Here is a 14499-nt window from a genome sequence, read left to right as displayed (position 1 = left end):
GGTGCCCTCCTGGGTTTTTTTTTTTTTTTTTTTTTTTTTTTTTTATTTTATTTTATTTTTTTTATTTTGTCTGTCTGTGACTTTAACAGTACATACAGGCGGCTGGTGGTGGAGGATTGAAAAACCCGGTGTTGGACGCTTTTTTTGTTGCCAGTTTGTTTGTTTCTTTAAATCGTCTTTGTGCAGAAGGCGCCTCTTACAAAGCAACCTGCTGCTTATAGTGAGGCGGCACTCGGGGTTGCTGGTGCAATCCCCGGAGTGGCTTTCCCAGGGCGTGACGGACGGAGCGCCTTGGCTCTCCGAGCCTGCAGGCTACAAGCCCGCCCCCTAAGGTAAATACCAGGAGCAGGTTCGTAGACCCGAGTTCACATGTTGTACTGGAAAAACACAGCGGGTAATTTCTGCCTAATGAAGTGGATGTTTTTGATGGCCTAGAGAGGCTGGGTTTTGTCCTTTTAAAAAAAAATAAAAAATGTAATAGTCAAACCACACCCTCCCGCTGCCCCTTGCCATGTTCCCTTTGGTTGGTTCGTGCTGCGCATCTTGTTTGAAAGCGGCGAGGGGGGGTAGGGGGAGGGCTGGGGACGCAGATTACAGTCCTGTTTGTGTGTGACAGCGGGCTCCCTGCTTAGAGGGTGGAGGCTGATCATGTACGTGTTCCCGGGGAAAAGGAGGAAATTCACACTTGCTCTTCGCCTGGTCCTGGTTGTTTATTAACAGAAGCCTCTGATAAATCACGTTGGCTTGGTCTTGGAGCTGGCTCCGTCTTGGAGCTGGCTCCTGTTCTGCACCCAGGTGCTGACTGTTAGCAGAGCCACGAAAAAGTGTTGAAAGCAATTCTAAGATTAGGAACTATGACACCTTTGGGTATTTTCAGTTCTGCTCATTGCAGACAGTTTCTTGAACACAAAGATGAGGGCTTTCTGTGATTATTCCCTACATCTTCCAAGATTTATCATTATTAGAGTTCCTTGATTGCATTGCTTAGGTTTTAACAATGTCATTGTTGGTTGACAGTCACTGTCTCAAAAAAGCGGGCTGAAGCCAGTGTCAAGAAGCTTTCATGATTGTGTTTGAAAACAGCACAGTCTTTTTGGAATTGCACATTGACTGCTAACTGCCTGTGGCTGAACTTTTTTGTTTTATTGATGTGTTTGTCCATTCCCAGTACATTCTAACTCCAGCCTGTCTTCTTTGTGTTTATAGCAGACTGTACTTCTGTGGTTTTGTTAGTAAGTAGTTTAACAAATCATACTTTCTTTAGGTCGGCCATGCATATTTATTATCATAGTTAAGTAGAGTTTGCACAAAAGTCACCAGCTGCATTATAGTTATTATTGAAAGAAAAAATAATTTTACTTGCATTCACTCCACAATTCTGCAGTTAAGCCTCTGAACCTGTATAGGAGCATACTCACCACTGTCAGTGATGATATTTCAGTTGAACTACTGAATGTAAAAAATGAGGTGCATGCATAATGTCCTTGAATGTATGAGCTCTTTAGCCTACTAGTTCTAAAAGCATTTGATAAGACTGCACGTATGTTTACATCAAACTGGCAGCAGGTAACAATTTTATAGATAAAGTATCTTTTCCTTCCAGATAATTACACTTGCAAATGTTCGCATTTATTTGCAATCTTACCCTGAGCTGGCAAAAATTTGGCGATATTTTCAACCTAGATCATGGTGTGATTCACATTTGTACTGTTTATCAACTTAAATGAAAGCTCTTTTACTAGACTGCTTGAGAACTGACATCCTCTGTTGTTTCCCTGTTTTTCCAGGCTCAGCTTGATTATAAGGCATGTCTTGCTTTTTGTAGAGACTGCAGCAAATGTGGCGTTTGTGAAGATGCAGTAACCTGGATATAACTTTTGCTTGTGTGTGCCTGAGCTGAGTCAAACTGAATAATTTTAAACTGTCCAGACATAGTTGTTGACCTGCTGTGTTAACTTTGTAGCCCAAACTGCAGACTGTCATCCAGGAGCTTCTGGTTGGATGTACCAGTAGAGTTGGTCTCTTGTAGTGATTCTTCAGGCATTTCCTCAGTGAAAGTAACCTGGTTTAAGTGACTTGTCTTGTAATTTTCCTGTGTAAGAGAGTAGGATTTTCCAGAGGGGGTAATCACAGCCTTAATAGTGGGGTTCAGAGGGATTTTTATTTTCTGTAAAGCAAAGGAAAAGTGAAATCTAATGTAAATTGACTAGGGTTCTGACAGTATAGATGCAATGACAGTGAAAGGAATTCAGTGTGACTAAGTGATGTACCTTGGTATTAGTTTGAAAGATCTAATTCTTTGGTGAGATGCAATTGTTCCAAGTCCGTTAGATGCTCTTCACTTTACTGCAGCGTGTAAAATGTGACTTTGTTCTGAAGGTTGTGTGGTATTTTGAAAGTAGTTCACATGTGCGGGGCTTTCTTCATAGAAGTGGTTCATGAAATTAATCTGTCTGAATTCCTGTTAATATTTTATTGAGTGGATTAGTCCTAAGGGATTAGAGATCTGCTTGTTTACTTGCCTCTTGTGAAACTTCAGGAGCAAATTGTTAAGGTATGTAAGACATTAAAAAGCAAAAGCCTTGGATAGAGCATATTGAGTCCTGTTACTAACTTATTCTAAACTTCCGTTTGACTCTAGTAGTTAACTCAGTCATTCAGAGCTGCTTTACCCCAGAAAAACAAAAATGAAAACTTGCTGTTGCATGCTCAAGGTTGAGTGTTCCTCACTCTGTATCACGTGGAAAGCTGAAAGACTTCTTGGGAGTGAGGATTTCATATCTTCACTAGCCTTCACTGAAGTAATTTGTGGACTCATGCTTGAGAGCAAAATGGTAATTTTAAATTTATTAGATATTTACCTATTTGAACCATTGTTGCTGTTTCTGAGAAACCTGTTAATTTGCACTATTTTACTCTGAAATTTTAAAATTCTTTTTATTCAGAAAGTAGCTCAGAGAAGCTCTGTGGCTTGAGAAACTTAAAATTGAACAAAACCAAAACTCTGCATTTACTAGCAGAAGTTTAAATGATAATGTTTCAGGAGTGCTGCTAGGTACAGACTTTTACTGAAGATGTCTGTAGTACTGGTCATTATTTAAAGTAGAGATAGTAAAGCTTCATCAACTTATGTGAGGCAGCTACTCACTTCGGCAAGTCTGAAAAAAATACTGGACTTTTTGGGGGAAGGTGGGGTGAGTAATATTTTTGTTTGTAGACAAATTAACAGATTCAGATCAAAGCAGAATGTTAACCCTTTTCTTCAATTCTTTCCCCTTGCCCTTGTTCCAAGTATTAGCAAGTATTGTGGATGCTTTTTCCTTTTTTTAAAATTTTTTTTTTTTGGTCAGGCATAGAAACACAGTAAAGAGACTTAGAAAAGACTTAGACCTTTTGCAGTAGGAGATAAAATGATGGTTTGATCTTGATTTAAGTCTTGGGTGCTTACAGCACCCAAAGTTTTCAAAAAGGAGTAAGTTCAAATGAATGATTTTGTAGTAAGTGCATAGAGTTTTTTTGGGAACTTGTGTATAGAAAATGATTTGCATTTATACAGTTTAGCTTTTTTAACCTCCTCCTTTAATATAAGTGCCAACTGGAGTTGATTGTTATATAAAATAACTGCACATGGATGTTTTGGGTGAGAGGAAGGAATGGAGGAGTATTGTAGACTATGCATTTATCACTGTTTGAATGCATCTAATAAGATGCTGTATCTGAACTAGGTGTTACAATTATTGTTGATGACAAAATAAGGTTTTATCTTTCATGTATGCTTTCATAGCTGTTATATGAGAGAAAGAAAAGTGTTGTTTTTTCTAAACGTGGTTTGTGGGCTAGGAATGTGAATTGCATTTAATTCTTTTGAGACAAGTGGGATTTTTTTTTTTACAACAATTGCCCAGGGGCTGGGGGATTGTTGTCAGAAACAGTGATCTGTTGTAGTTTTGTTTTCTGATGGAGAATGTTTTTCTAGACTAATATACCTCTGTGTCAGCAAAAGTAGAAAGGTCTAATCAAAAAGCTTAGAGAAATAACATGCTTTGCATTAAAAAATAACTCCTGAGAGTTTGACTTTTAAATGGCCATCATTTAAAAAAAAAAAAAAGTTCAAAAGTTTTCATGGCTATTTGATTATTTTATGTATGAAAAAACTTACTTAGTCTTAGCAACAAGGTTTAGGAATAACTCTTCAGAATGTGGGTGGGGCTTTTTTTTTCCGGGTTGCTTTGTTTTGTTTTTTTTTTTAATATTGACTTTCCATGTGTTGTGTCATGTATGTTTGGTCTATTCAGTATGTTTTATATTGTTTTCTTTGGTTTTGAATAGAAGTAAGCAATCTATTAACAGAAAATATTGCACAGTACACTGTATGGCAGGATATTTTAGGGCTGATGGAATTTTTGTCTTCTTCTGAACTTTTTAGGTTCAGATCTGTTTCTGGTGTATTAAGTGTCACAGGGAAGACATAAGCTTACAGCCTTTTAATGGTAGTTACGCAAGCTTGTTATTTAAATCTAGTTAAAGCAATAAGAAATGGGAAATTTTGGGTGTTAACCCCCCTGCTGTTTATCTGCATGGTTGCTTACTCACGAAAAGATCTCACATTTTTAAAAATCTGGTTCTGAGACTTTTTCAGGACCTGTTTTTAAAATAGGTAATCTGTTGTGTTATGGGTGATACTAGTAGTGGAAATGCAAGTCTGGAGCTAAGGAAACACCATCTAAATGGTAGAAATACTCGTGCCATCTCCACTAGTTGGATTGTACCACTTTCAGTAGTTTAAGCAAGTGCAGCTCTTTATACTGTATAGACCTCAAGAAGCTGGTAATATATCTGAACATAACTGTCCTTTTAAGTTTGCCAAATCTATGGTATGGAAAGTGAGCTCTCTTTGCAACAAATGTTTAAACTAATATTTAGTCAGTCTGGAAGGGTGACTGGAATCCTGAGGACTGATGCCTGTGCTTTTTATTGAACAGAATGTTTTTCAAATAATTGCTACCACTAAGCAGGCACAGCTCAAGAGGAGATAAAAACACTGAGGCATTAGTTAGAGGTTCAGGATTACTAATTGCACTTTACTGAGTCTGTGGAGCTCTAGTTCTGCATTAAAATGGTTGGAGAAAAGAAGTCAGGGATGCAGGCCTGCTCATGTGCATGAGAAGGAGTATTTGGAGACCAGCTGTCCTTTAACTGAGTCAAAGTGAATAGTCATTACAAATGAAGTCCCAGTTACAAGTTTGAATTAAGATATTGACCACAATCTACAGACATCGTAATGTAATGAAAATAATTCTAGGAAGAAGTTTTAGGCTGTGCTTTTAATATTCCTTATTTAAGTTATTTCTTGAGCTAGTGCCTAATTAGTTCCGTACAATTCAGACATACTGGCTTTAAGAATTGCCTCCTGATGCATGAATCTGTTCCTCACCCAAAATACCATTGGCAAGCATTACTTTTCAGCTGAAAAACGCCCAGCCATCTAGCCATGCAAGGGATTTGCTTTGTTTGTGCAAGTGTGTTTTTTCTGTCAAAACCATTTCACTTTCCGAGAGGTTAAAGATGAATGGAACACACTTTCATGATTTTTGAGGAAAACCTAGCTGTATAATTAATTAAATTCTGCTCTTGCGTCTAGATGCTTTTTGACAACTGGGATTCAACGGAGCTCCAGGGGGAAAAACTGCCGCCCCCCACTCTCAACATCAGCTAACCGGGGAAAGCGAAGCAGCAGTCATCTAAAGTGGGTAACAAAAGCTAAAACTTAGCTGGAAAATGATAAAATTTGAAATGAACTGGTGTTTGTGGGAAGGCTGTAGATGATAAGAAACCACTCTGAGTTTGTGTCAGTATCTGTTGGAGTAGTTGCTTTGTTATAAATAAAGGGAAATAAATGGTAGCTGCACAAAATTCAGAACATACATAAAGAAGATAACTAACCAGTGGTTCTGATGAAGGTGGAATTGAGAATCACAGTGTGAATTAGTAAACTAAATGTGGTAAACTTAAGAGAAGTCTAATTTAGCAGGTATTACAGATACGTAATGGAGTGTCTGTTCTGTCTTCAAAATGAACTTCATGCTAATGGAAGCCTCTTCTGAAGTGTATTTGAGTAAAGCACTATTTAGGTAATTGTTGATTTTTTAAGATTTTTGGCTAGGAAGAATATTTACATGTAAAATAGATGTTAAGTGATGCTCATTTCATCTTGTGAAAAGGCTAAAGCCTGTTAATTTCTGCTGTTAAGATTGTTCCGTAGATAAACCAAAGAGGTAATTGATAGTTGTTCTGGATGCATACATGACTTGGCTCATAATTGTTTTTAAACTTCTTGCAGAGATTCCTCTTTCCCCTCAGGTCTTTAATTGGGAGTAAAAATTACTGCTTTTCTGTAACTGTCCCAGTCTAGAAGCTTAATAATCAAAGATGAAAACTTGAGTCAACAGAGATAAAACTTTGTAGTAGTTCAGACCTAGCAGTAGCAGTCAAATTATCTTCCTGGACTGTACTGTGCCTCATGAGCTTTTGAATAATGAAGATGTATAATGTTGTAACATTACTTTTTTCAGTGTAGGGATAAGTTTTCCACGTGATTGGTTGCCTTCAGTCATTGAATTGCAGTTCTGCCTTTCGTTGCTGTCTAGTGTGGTTCTCTAGAAAGACTAAAAAATTTGCTTTGACAAGAAGTCCGATTTTTTTTTTTTTTAGCCGTCACCTATTTTTCTCATACCTTCTTATTATGCATGACTGTAATGTTTTCTTGTGTTAGGTACATGTAACTTGCTAAAACCATTTTGTATAATACTTCAGGATAATGGCCATCTCCTTCTGTTACAGGCATTGCCCTCAAGGTTATCAACTTATTGTTATTATATATTTATTTACATTTTCTAGATCTGCCTTCTTCCATTGTGTGCTCACCTGTAAGTTAGACAGCTCCTCTTCAGATCATGTTCTAGCACAGATACTCTAACTAGGGGGCCATTCCTCTGATTCTTGCTCATTCTTGTCTCCTATGAAGATGCCTTCTGTGTAGATACTACTTGCTTTGTTTCTCTATGCACTGTGTAGAGCAGGGTTCTTTATTGCCCTGGTCTGTCTTGCAGTATTTTGTTGTAGATTACTCATTACTCTGGGAAATTTGTTTAGAGTTTGAATCCTGTAAGACTTGGAATAAGTCCTATGACTAGGGTTGTCATCTAGAAGATCAGTATAGGGCGTTAGTTTTAAGTGCAAATCTGCACTTAAATGTAAACTTTACTTGGTTACATGAATTTGTAATTTGTGTTTGAATTTCATCATATTAATAGAGGAGTCTGTAAGAATTTGATTGTACTGGTGAAATTGTGTACACTCCTCTAAGTTTGTTCATGTCACCTCTTCCAGTGAAGAGCAGAAATTGCACGTAATTAGTTTTGAAAGTTTGAAGCTTTTATTACGTGGTGCTTGGTGTATCCTAAGAATAATAATAAATGGATTTCTAATTTTACTTATGTATTACAAGAGTATAAAAGAGATTTAACTTTAAAAAATAAGAGTTACTATAGTGATTCTGTTTAAGGATATTAGAAAACTGGCTGGTTTGGTATGGAACTAGAGATTGACTATGTGTTTGGCTATGACTCCTAATGCCAGATAACTTGGATAAATATTTTGGAATGGGTTTTATGCACTGCAGTACTAGTTGCTATAGAGTGATGGCGGACTGAAACAATGGCTGCAGGGTGGGGTTTTTTATTTGGCCTGTGTTTTTCTTACTACTTTGATAATTTGCACTCTTGTAACTAGAACTCAGAAATAGGAAGCTCTCACAAAAACTCACTACCTAGTGATAGATGGTAGTTTCCTGATTATGTGGTTTAAGGCTTCCCCTTGGTGAATTGTGTTCCAGGGCATGGCCCTGCTGTGTAGTAAGAGCACTTTTTATAGTGTGAAAAAGTGAAAAAGAATGAGTTGACTGGCAACAGTATTTATTTGGCCGACAAAGTATGTTGCTCAGTATCAGTGAACTAAGATTTCAGTGTGTAGACTTTTCAAGCACTCCATGATTATTTTTAGCAGAGCTTTCTCTTGGTTAGATGACTTGATTTGTCAGTCCACACTCTTCTATTTTCTTAGAGGCAAGATACACAATTTGATGTCAGTGTCATGCTCTTACATATTTTGCTTTTGCATATATTGTATTGCTTACAAAACCCAGTGGAAGATCAGAATCTCAGTTCTTAATGAAAATTAGGGGCTGTTGGATAGCCTGTGGTTGGGCAAGAGTTCAAAGGACAAAGAAGCTCTGCCCCAATGTCTAAAACAAGAAAAGATCTCATTCCCTTTGCCCCAGAGTAGAAGGTGCTCTACTTGGAGCAGTACATCAGCTTGAAATTGAAAAAGTCCCTTTAAACATTTTGTTATCGTTCTGAATTTTAGTAAAAACAATTATGCCATGTTTAAGAACCATTGGGACAATGCTGTCTGTGTTACAGTGTCCTGGATGGGAAAATGTCTATGGGGAAACAAACAAAATTGAACCATGTTGTGTTTTAGAAAGCTTTGCATTGCTAAAATGGTTTTCATAATATAATTTCATTTATGTTGAGAAATCTGGTTTGCGTTCACCTTCCATGTACAGTTTGATAATATTTTCTGCGTTCGGATCATATCCATGCATTGCATACTACTTGTAGAATGCTGTGTGTTTTGTTGAGCAACATGTAAGTTGTTCCCACTTAAAGTGATAGCCTTACTGAACATGGCTGCTACTTACTTTCAGTGTAGACAAAATGAAAGTTTTAAGACTTCTTCAATACTCACTGCATGTATTCTGGCTGTTGAAAGATTGGAATAGTTTCTTTTCATATCTGGAAAAGAAAAATAATTGGAAAATGGTGATGGGAAGGCACTGTTTATGAATGAAAACATTGCTCAGTTCTGCTAATTGATTTTGATGGATTTGCCTGTTAGGTCTAGTGTTTGCTGTATAGTGAAGAAGGTCAAAACTGGAACTACTTAAGATTACTGCATTTTGTGATCTAATTCTTTAGCTTTTTGAAGCCTCTTAAAAAAATAAAAGGTCAAGCAACTGTTTCCTTCTTTAAAAATCAGTGAAATGCTCTAACAAGGCCCTTTGTTTTTTGTGAGGTGTATTGTAATACTTTTGATAAAGTCTCTAGCAATACTGAAACTGTATCTAATATTTCATGACAGTTGTTCTTGTTGCCATAGCACAGCAAAGACTATTTCAATAAATACACTCCTTATGCCTATAGCAAACTGTTTTCAGACAGATAAGGATTGATATGTAGACTGGGGGGCCGGGGGGAAAGGAGAACAATGAAGTAATTTTATACATTGACTACTGGTATATTCACCAAAGCCATCTACCGTCATCCAAAGGCCTAACCAGCCCAAAGAGGTGTCATTATTACAGGGAAATTTTCAATATATGAGCTGGGTTTGCAGTCTGCCTTAGGTGTTCTAATAGGAAAAAAAGAAAAGTGAAAGAAGAGAGGATTTGTGTCTCTCCTGAAGCCTTTGTCAGGATTTAAAGTAAAACATCTAGTTCTGATTTCTGCCTGTCTGTAGCTGTTGACTAAAGGTGATCTGTAAAGTAGGATCTGTGATGAAGTTAGAGTGTTTAAATTTACAGTGTTCAAAATTCTGGTAGAATTTTTGAAACAATATTCAACTGTATCTCCTAACATTCTGATACTGGCTCAGTATCTTGAGTATTAGACGTTCTGAAGCAGTTACTAATTCTTACTGTTGTAAATAAATTGTTTGTAGTCTGCTACAAGCTCCAGAATACTTCTCTTTCACGGTTTGCTTTCTCACCTGCATTAAGTTTAAGCTTGAACTCAAAAAATTGGTACCTCAAATTTTTGATAGATCAGACAAATTTGAAAACTTTGCCTTCTCAAAGTAGTCTTCATTCATTTTGAGTGATAAAATGTCAAGTGCCAGCACAAAAATTGGTAGCACTGTACCAATGTGAGACAGCCACGTACATTTGTCTCCAGGTCTTTGAACATTCTTGTGTGTATGGATGCTCATAAATATCCATATGTCTAATTATAAATGTACTGATCTAGCTCTCTCAGTAAACCTATCTGTGCTAAGACCTTTTCCCCCTCATTTCTTCCCACATGCACTCTGCACCAAAACTCTCACATCCACAACCTTAAGCCAGACGCTCCAAACTTCTTCATTCAGGGAAAATTGCCAATTACAGCAGTCTTCAGATGTGTTCATGCTGCTGTACTGGCTTCAGAGAGCAGCCTTATGATTATCTGCCTCTGTCAGAAGTTTCCCGCGAGGTTACAGATCAGGCATTAAATTCCATACACCTGCCATGTGGACTTTGTAGTTTGGAGTGGCCTTGCAGTTGGACCTGTTTATAACCAGCTAGTCTGTGTGCTGATGGTGGCTGTGACACCTTGGTTTTCTTCTAAGGGAGTGCTTTTTGCCTTGCTATACTGTTGTAACCATGGATACTTTTCCCTTATTTTGGAGAGGTTTCTTTTTAATAGGCTTTTGGCTTATGTCATCACTTCTGGGTATCTGCTAGGTAGAGACAGACTGAGTTTCCTGGAATAACCTTACACTGAATTCCTTAGCTGCTGAGAAGGAAATCTTGCACCAAGGGGAAAAATTCCTTCCTAACCACCTCAGAGGTAATAAGGATGGTACTCAGAGCATGTAGAGCTTAATTTATTCAAATCCTGAGGATAAATAGGGTGTTTCTTTATGTTGCAGAAGGGTCAGGACAATTTGTCCGGTCCTTGATATACATGCCTTTTTCCTAGTGTCAGCTGTCTTCTTTTATGGCAATATCATGATGTTATCAGTTGTAGTAGAAACCTGCAAGTACAGTGAGATACCAACATATTTCTGATACCTTTATATCCTTAATTTATGAAGTGAAATGTTGAATAGTAGTGTTCTTTGTTGTGGCTGATGGATGGGTGAGTAATCTGAAGCTATTTCCACCTCAGCAACTGTGAAAGAGGATGAAGACTTTCACAGGTACACACACACTGCAGCCCCTTCTTCACCCAACTCTCAGCACTCCTGAGGTACAGAAAGGAAGTGGGCAGTGTTGACCCACTTCCTGCCATCACTGCCACCATGTGATTGCTGTCATGGGGTTCTGTCTTCTGCCACACAGAACTGTCCATCTTTGATTCTCTTCCAGCTCTGTGGTGTTGATGATACTGACTTTTACAGCAACCACAAAAATTTGTATGCTGCAGTTAAATTTGTATGCAGCTTTTTATTATGGCTTTTAGCTTTGACCAGCCCTTTCTCTGCTTTATTCTCCATCCCCAATGTCTGTCTGACTTAAACATCTTTAAATGTTGACAACATTTAAAAATTCGTGCTTAGTTTATTTCAAAATGTTTTTCTATATTTACACATGTGAAATCTAGGTAAAATTAAAAAAAAAATTCAACAAGTTTAGGTTTTGCTAAAACTTACTGCATTCGTTTTTGGGAAAAGCTGCTTACTTGCTTGGAAGGAGACTCTTTAATTACTGAGCTTTCTTGTTTGTGTATGCCATTACAAAATAATGTGGTAGTCTGGATTTTCCTTATGTTGACTATCTGTCTAAACCAGTTTTATAGGTAGAACATCTATGATACATTTTGTTCATGCAATGAGCAGTTTTAAGTCTAATTTTTGAAAGTGGGCAATGGTCATTCAAGTATGTTTGGAACTGAGCCATATTACTTTATTTGTTTTTTTTTTTTCCCCTTTGAGTGCTTCTTGAAGTTGTTGCTATTAGCAAAATTGAGGGTTGGGAGTAGATGGTCTTTAAGGTCCCTTGCAACTCCATTCTGTGATTCAAAGATGATATTTATTTAGATCATGCTTAGCTAGTACATGTGAGTAGCTATATAACCTCCATAAACTGTCTTGGTTTGTATGAAAGACACTTAACATTCTCACTTTGTTATAATGTTTCCAGGACAGTGGAATGGGAAAAGTGATGCAGATACATGAAGTAATGTGTTGAAAACTGTTGTAAATTTAGTTCCTACAGAGGCAGAAAGAGATGCCATATTTTTATAGATGTATGCAGTTCTCTAGGTTATCCTAATTTGAGGTTTCACCTTATAAAACATAGGGAGAAGGGAGTTAATCACACTTAGATCTAAGGTCATTACCAGCACCATCACACCATCACTGGTTTAAATCTTACGAGAGTTCTGTGGTATAGCAAAGATTGCCCTTTTTCTCTATTGGGGAGCTGCATGCAGTAGGAAGAGTGTTATGTATCTTCGTAGAAAACTTGAATAATTTTCATGTTTGGGGTTTTGTTTGTTTCAGAAATACTTCTGTATCAAATGTAAGGGAGACTGCCTCACTTCAGTAAATAGGTAACTTCAGTTCCAAATGTAGAGAATCAAACTGCCGAGGAGTTGGAATGAACCTTAAGGATCACCTGGTTACAACCCTGTCTGCCATGGGCAGGGACACTTCCAACTAGACCAGGTTGCTCAAGGGCTTATCTAGTCTGGCCTTGAACGCTGCCAGGGTCGGGGCATCCACAATCTCTCTTGGAAATCTGTTCCAGTGTCTCACCACCCTCACAATAAGGAACTTCTTCCTAATGTCTGATCTTTCCTCTCTTTCAGTTTGTACCCATTACTCCTTGTCCCATCACTGGAATTCCTGTCAGACTCCTTTTCTAGCTTCCCTATAGGCCCCCTTCAGATATCGGAAGGCTGCTTGAGATTTCCACACAACCTTCTCTTCCAGACTGAAGAATCCAGGCTGAACAGCCCTAGCTTTTTCCACAGTAATTTCTTTTTTCCACATGTGTAACTTTCTGGTATTCTAACATCTTGTGAGCTGTTAATTAAGGCAAGCATATATGTTTTATTAAGATTTTTGAAGTCAACACTGAATACAAAGAAATTCAAAATCCCCAGATGCAATAATAACTAAAAAAATGAAATCTATTTTAATGAGTTACTCTAAGTACCTAATCATAAGGAAAGTTTGTGTCTCACTTTGGAGAGTAATGAAAAATGCACAGAACCAATGGTATGGTGTTAATTAAGACTGTATAAAATGTGCATGTGTTTGGGGTTTGGGTTTTTGATTCATTGTTTTTTTTTTTTTTTTTTTCTATACAAATAAAATATATTTGTAGGACTAAGTCTGGAAAAGTTTACTGTCCTCAGTAGTAGAGAAACGTACATGCTGTAGTCAGCATACATACTACACTAGGAGACATTATTGGTTGTTAATTAAAAGAAGAAGAAGCTAGAGACTCCTTAGATTTGTAAATTCTTTTCCACTTCTGCATGCTGCTGTGTTTGCTTCCTGACAGAATTTTTGTTTTGGGTCATCTTCTCATATTCTTGTGTCATACTTCCCCACTAATGAGAGGATAGACCTCATTGGTATAACTTTTCAGCTGTGTTAATTCTGATTATTTGCTGCAGAGACTGTTTGGCTAATATCAGCAGTTAGTTGAAGCCTAAAGTGTTACACTGTGAGTCAGAGTATACTTGAAATCTTGTACAGTAGTATCATTTATGCCTCCATTAACTATGTTTTAATTTCTGAGTAAACCAAACCAAGTTATTGAATACTTTTGTAATCTGAGCCTGTTTAAACTCGAAGTAGTCCTGTTCACGGTTAATTGTCTGTGTTAATGTTTGCATTGTAACTTGTCCTTGCTCAGTGTGCCACTCAACAGACAGTCCCTTGATAAGGATAAAATTAAGGGCATTTGATAGAATTGTGTTTTAGAGCAAGAAAATGCCTGAAAGTAAGCAACCATTTAATTTTCTGATAGTTTCTTGCAATGTAGAGATGACAAATGAAAGGTGTAAAGGAATTTAAGTGAAGTTAACTAAACATACAAACTGTGTCACTGGCTGCATAACTACTGGGCAGAAGTGCAGAAGTTGGTTAAAAGTGAGAGTTCATGTACAGTACGCTCGCAAACACATTCTTCTGGCAACTCTTGATTAACAGAACTGTAGAGATCAGTTTTGTTAACCAGTGCTATGTGATAAAAACAATAATTTGTTCTCTTCTAGAAGAAACCTGTAGAATAGAGCTGGTAGCACTTTTTTAAAACATAGCTCTTTGGTAACCAAATGCGCTATTTGAAGGTGAAATGAACATTTTTATGAGTAGACACCCCTGGGCAAACCTGCTTTCCTGGCTTGGGAATACTTCTCACTTTCTTATTCCATAGTAAAAAAAAGTATATAATAATATTCTATGCAAATAAAAAGGTATATTTTTGTGTGTTTGAGGCACATTACAAAAACTTCAGTTGCAAGTATAAAATTGCAGTATAAAATTTACTTCAGTGTATTGAAAGAATTAGATTGTATTTTCAAAATGAAAAGCATTTCAAGCATTTTTTTCATACAGCTGAAGTATGTTCCAGAGGACTGGAGTTTAAATAGTGAACAAATTTCAGTTAAGAAAAAAAAAAAAGGGATTGCATTGCTTTAATAAAAATGCATCTGATCTGGG

General features: G+C 37.2%; 1 protein-coding gene across 12 annotated transcripts in view; it reads left to right on the top strand.

The window, feature by feature from the left end:
* The window catches only part of AFDN (afadin, adherens junction formation factor), a 116809-nt gene that overhangs the window by 1242 nt on the left and 101068 nt on the right, over positions 1-14499 (top strand). The window lies entirely within an intron of this gene.

Source organism: Pyrgilauda ruficollis, unplaced genomic scaffold (genome assembly GCF_017590135.1).
Source record: "Pyrgilauda ruficollis isolate IOZ18807 unplaced genomic scaffold, ASM1759013v1 scaffold214, whole genome shotgun sequence".
In the NCBI taxonomy this organism is placed as follows: Eukaryota; Metazoa; Chordata; class Aves; order Passeriformes; family Passeridae; genus Pyrgilauda; species Pyrgilauda ruficollis.
Note: the sequence above shows the minus strand (reverse complement) of the source record. Positions and strands in the feature narration are given on the sequence as shown.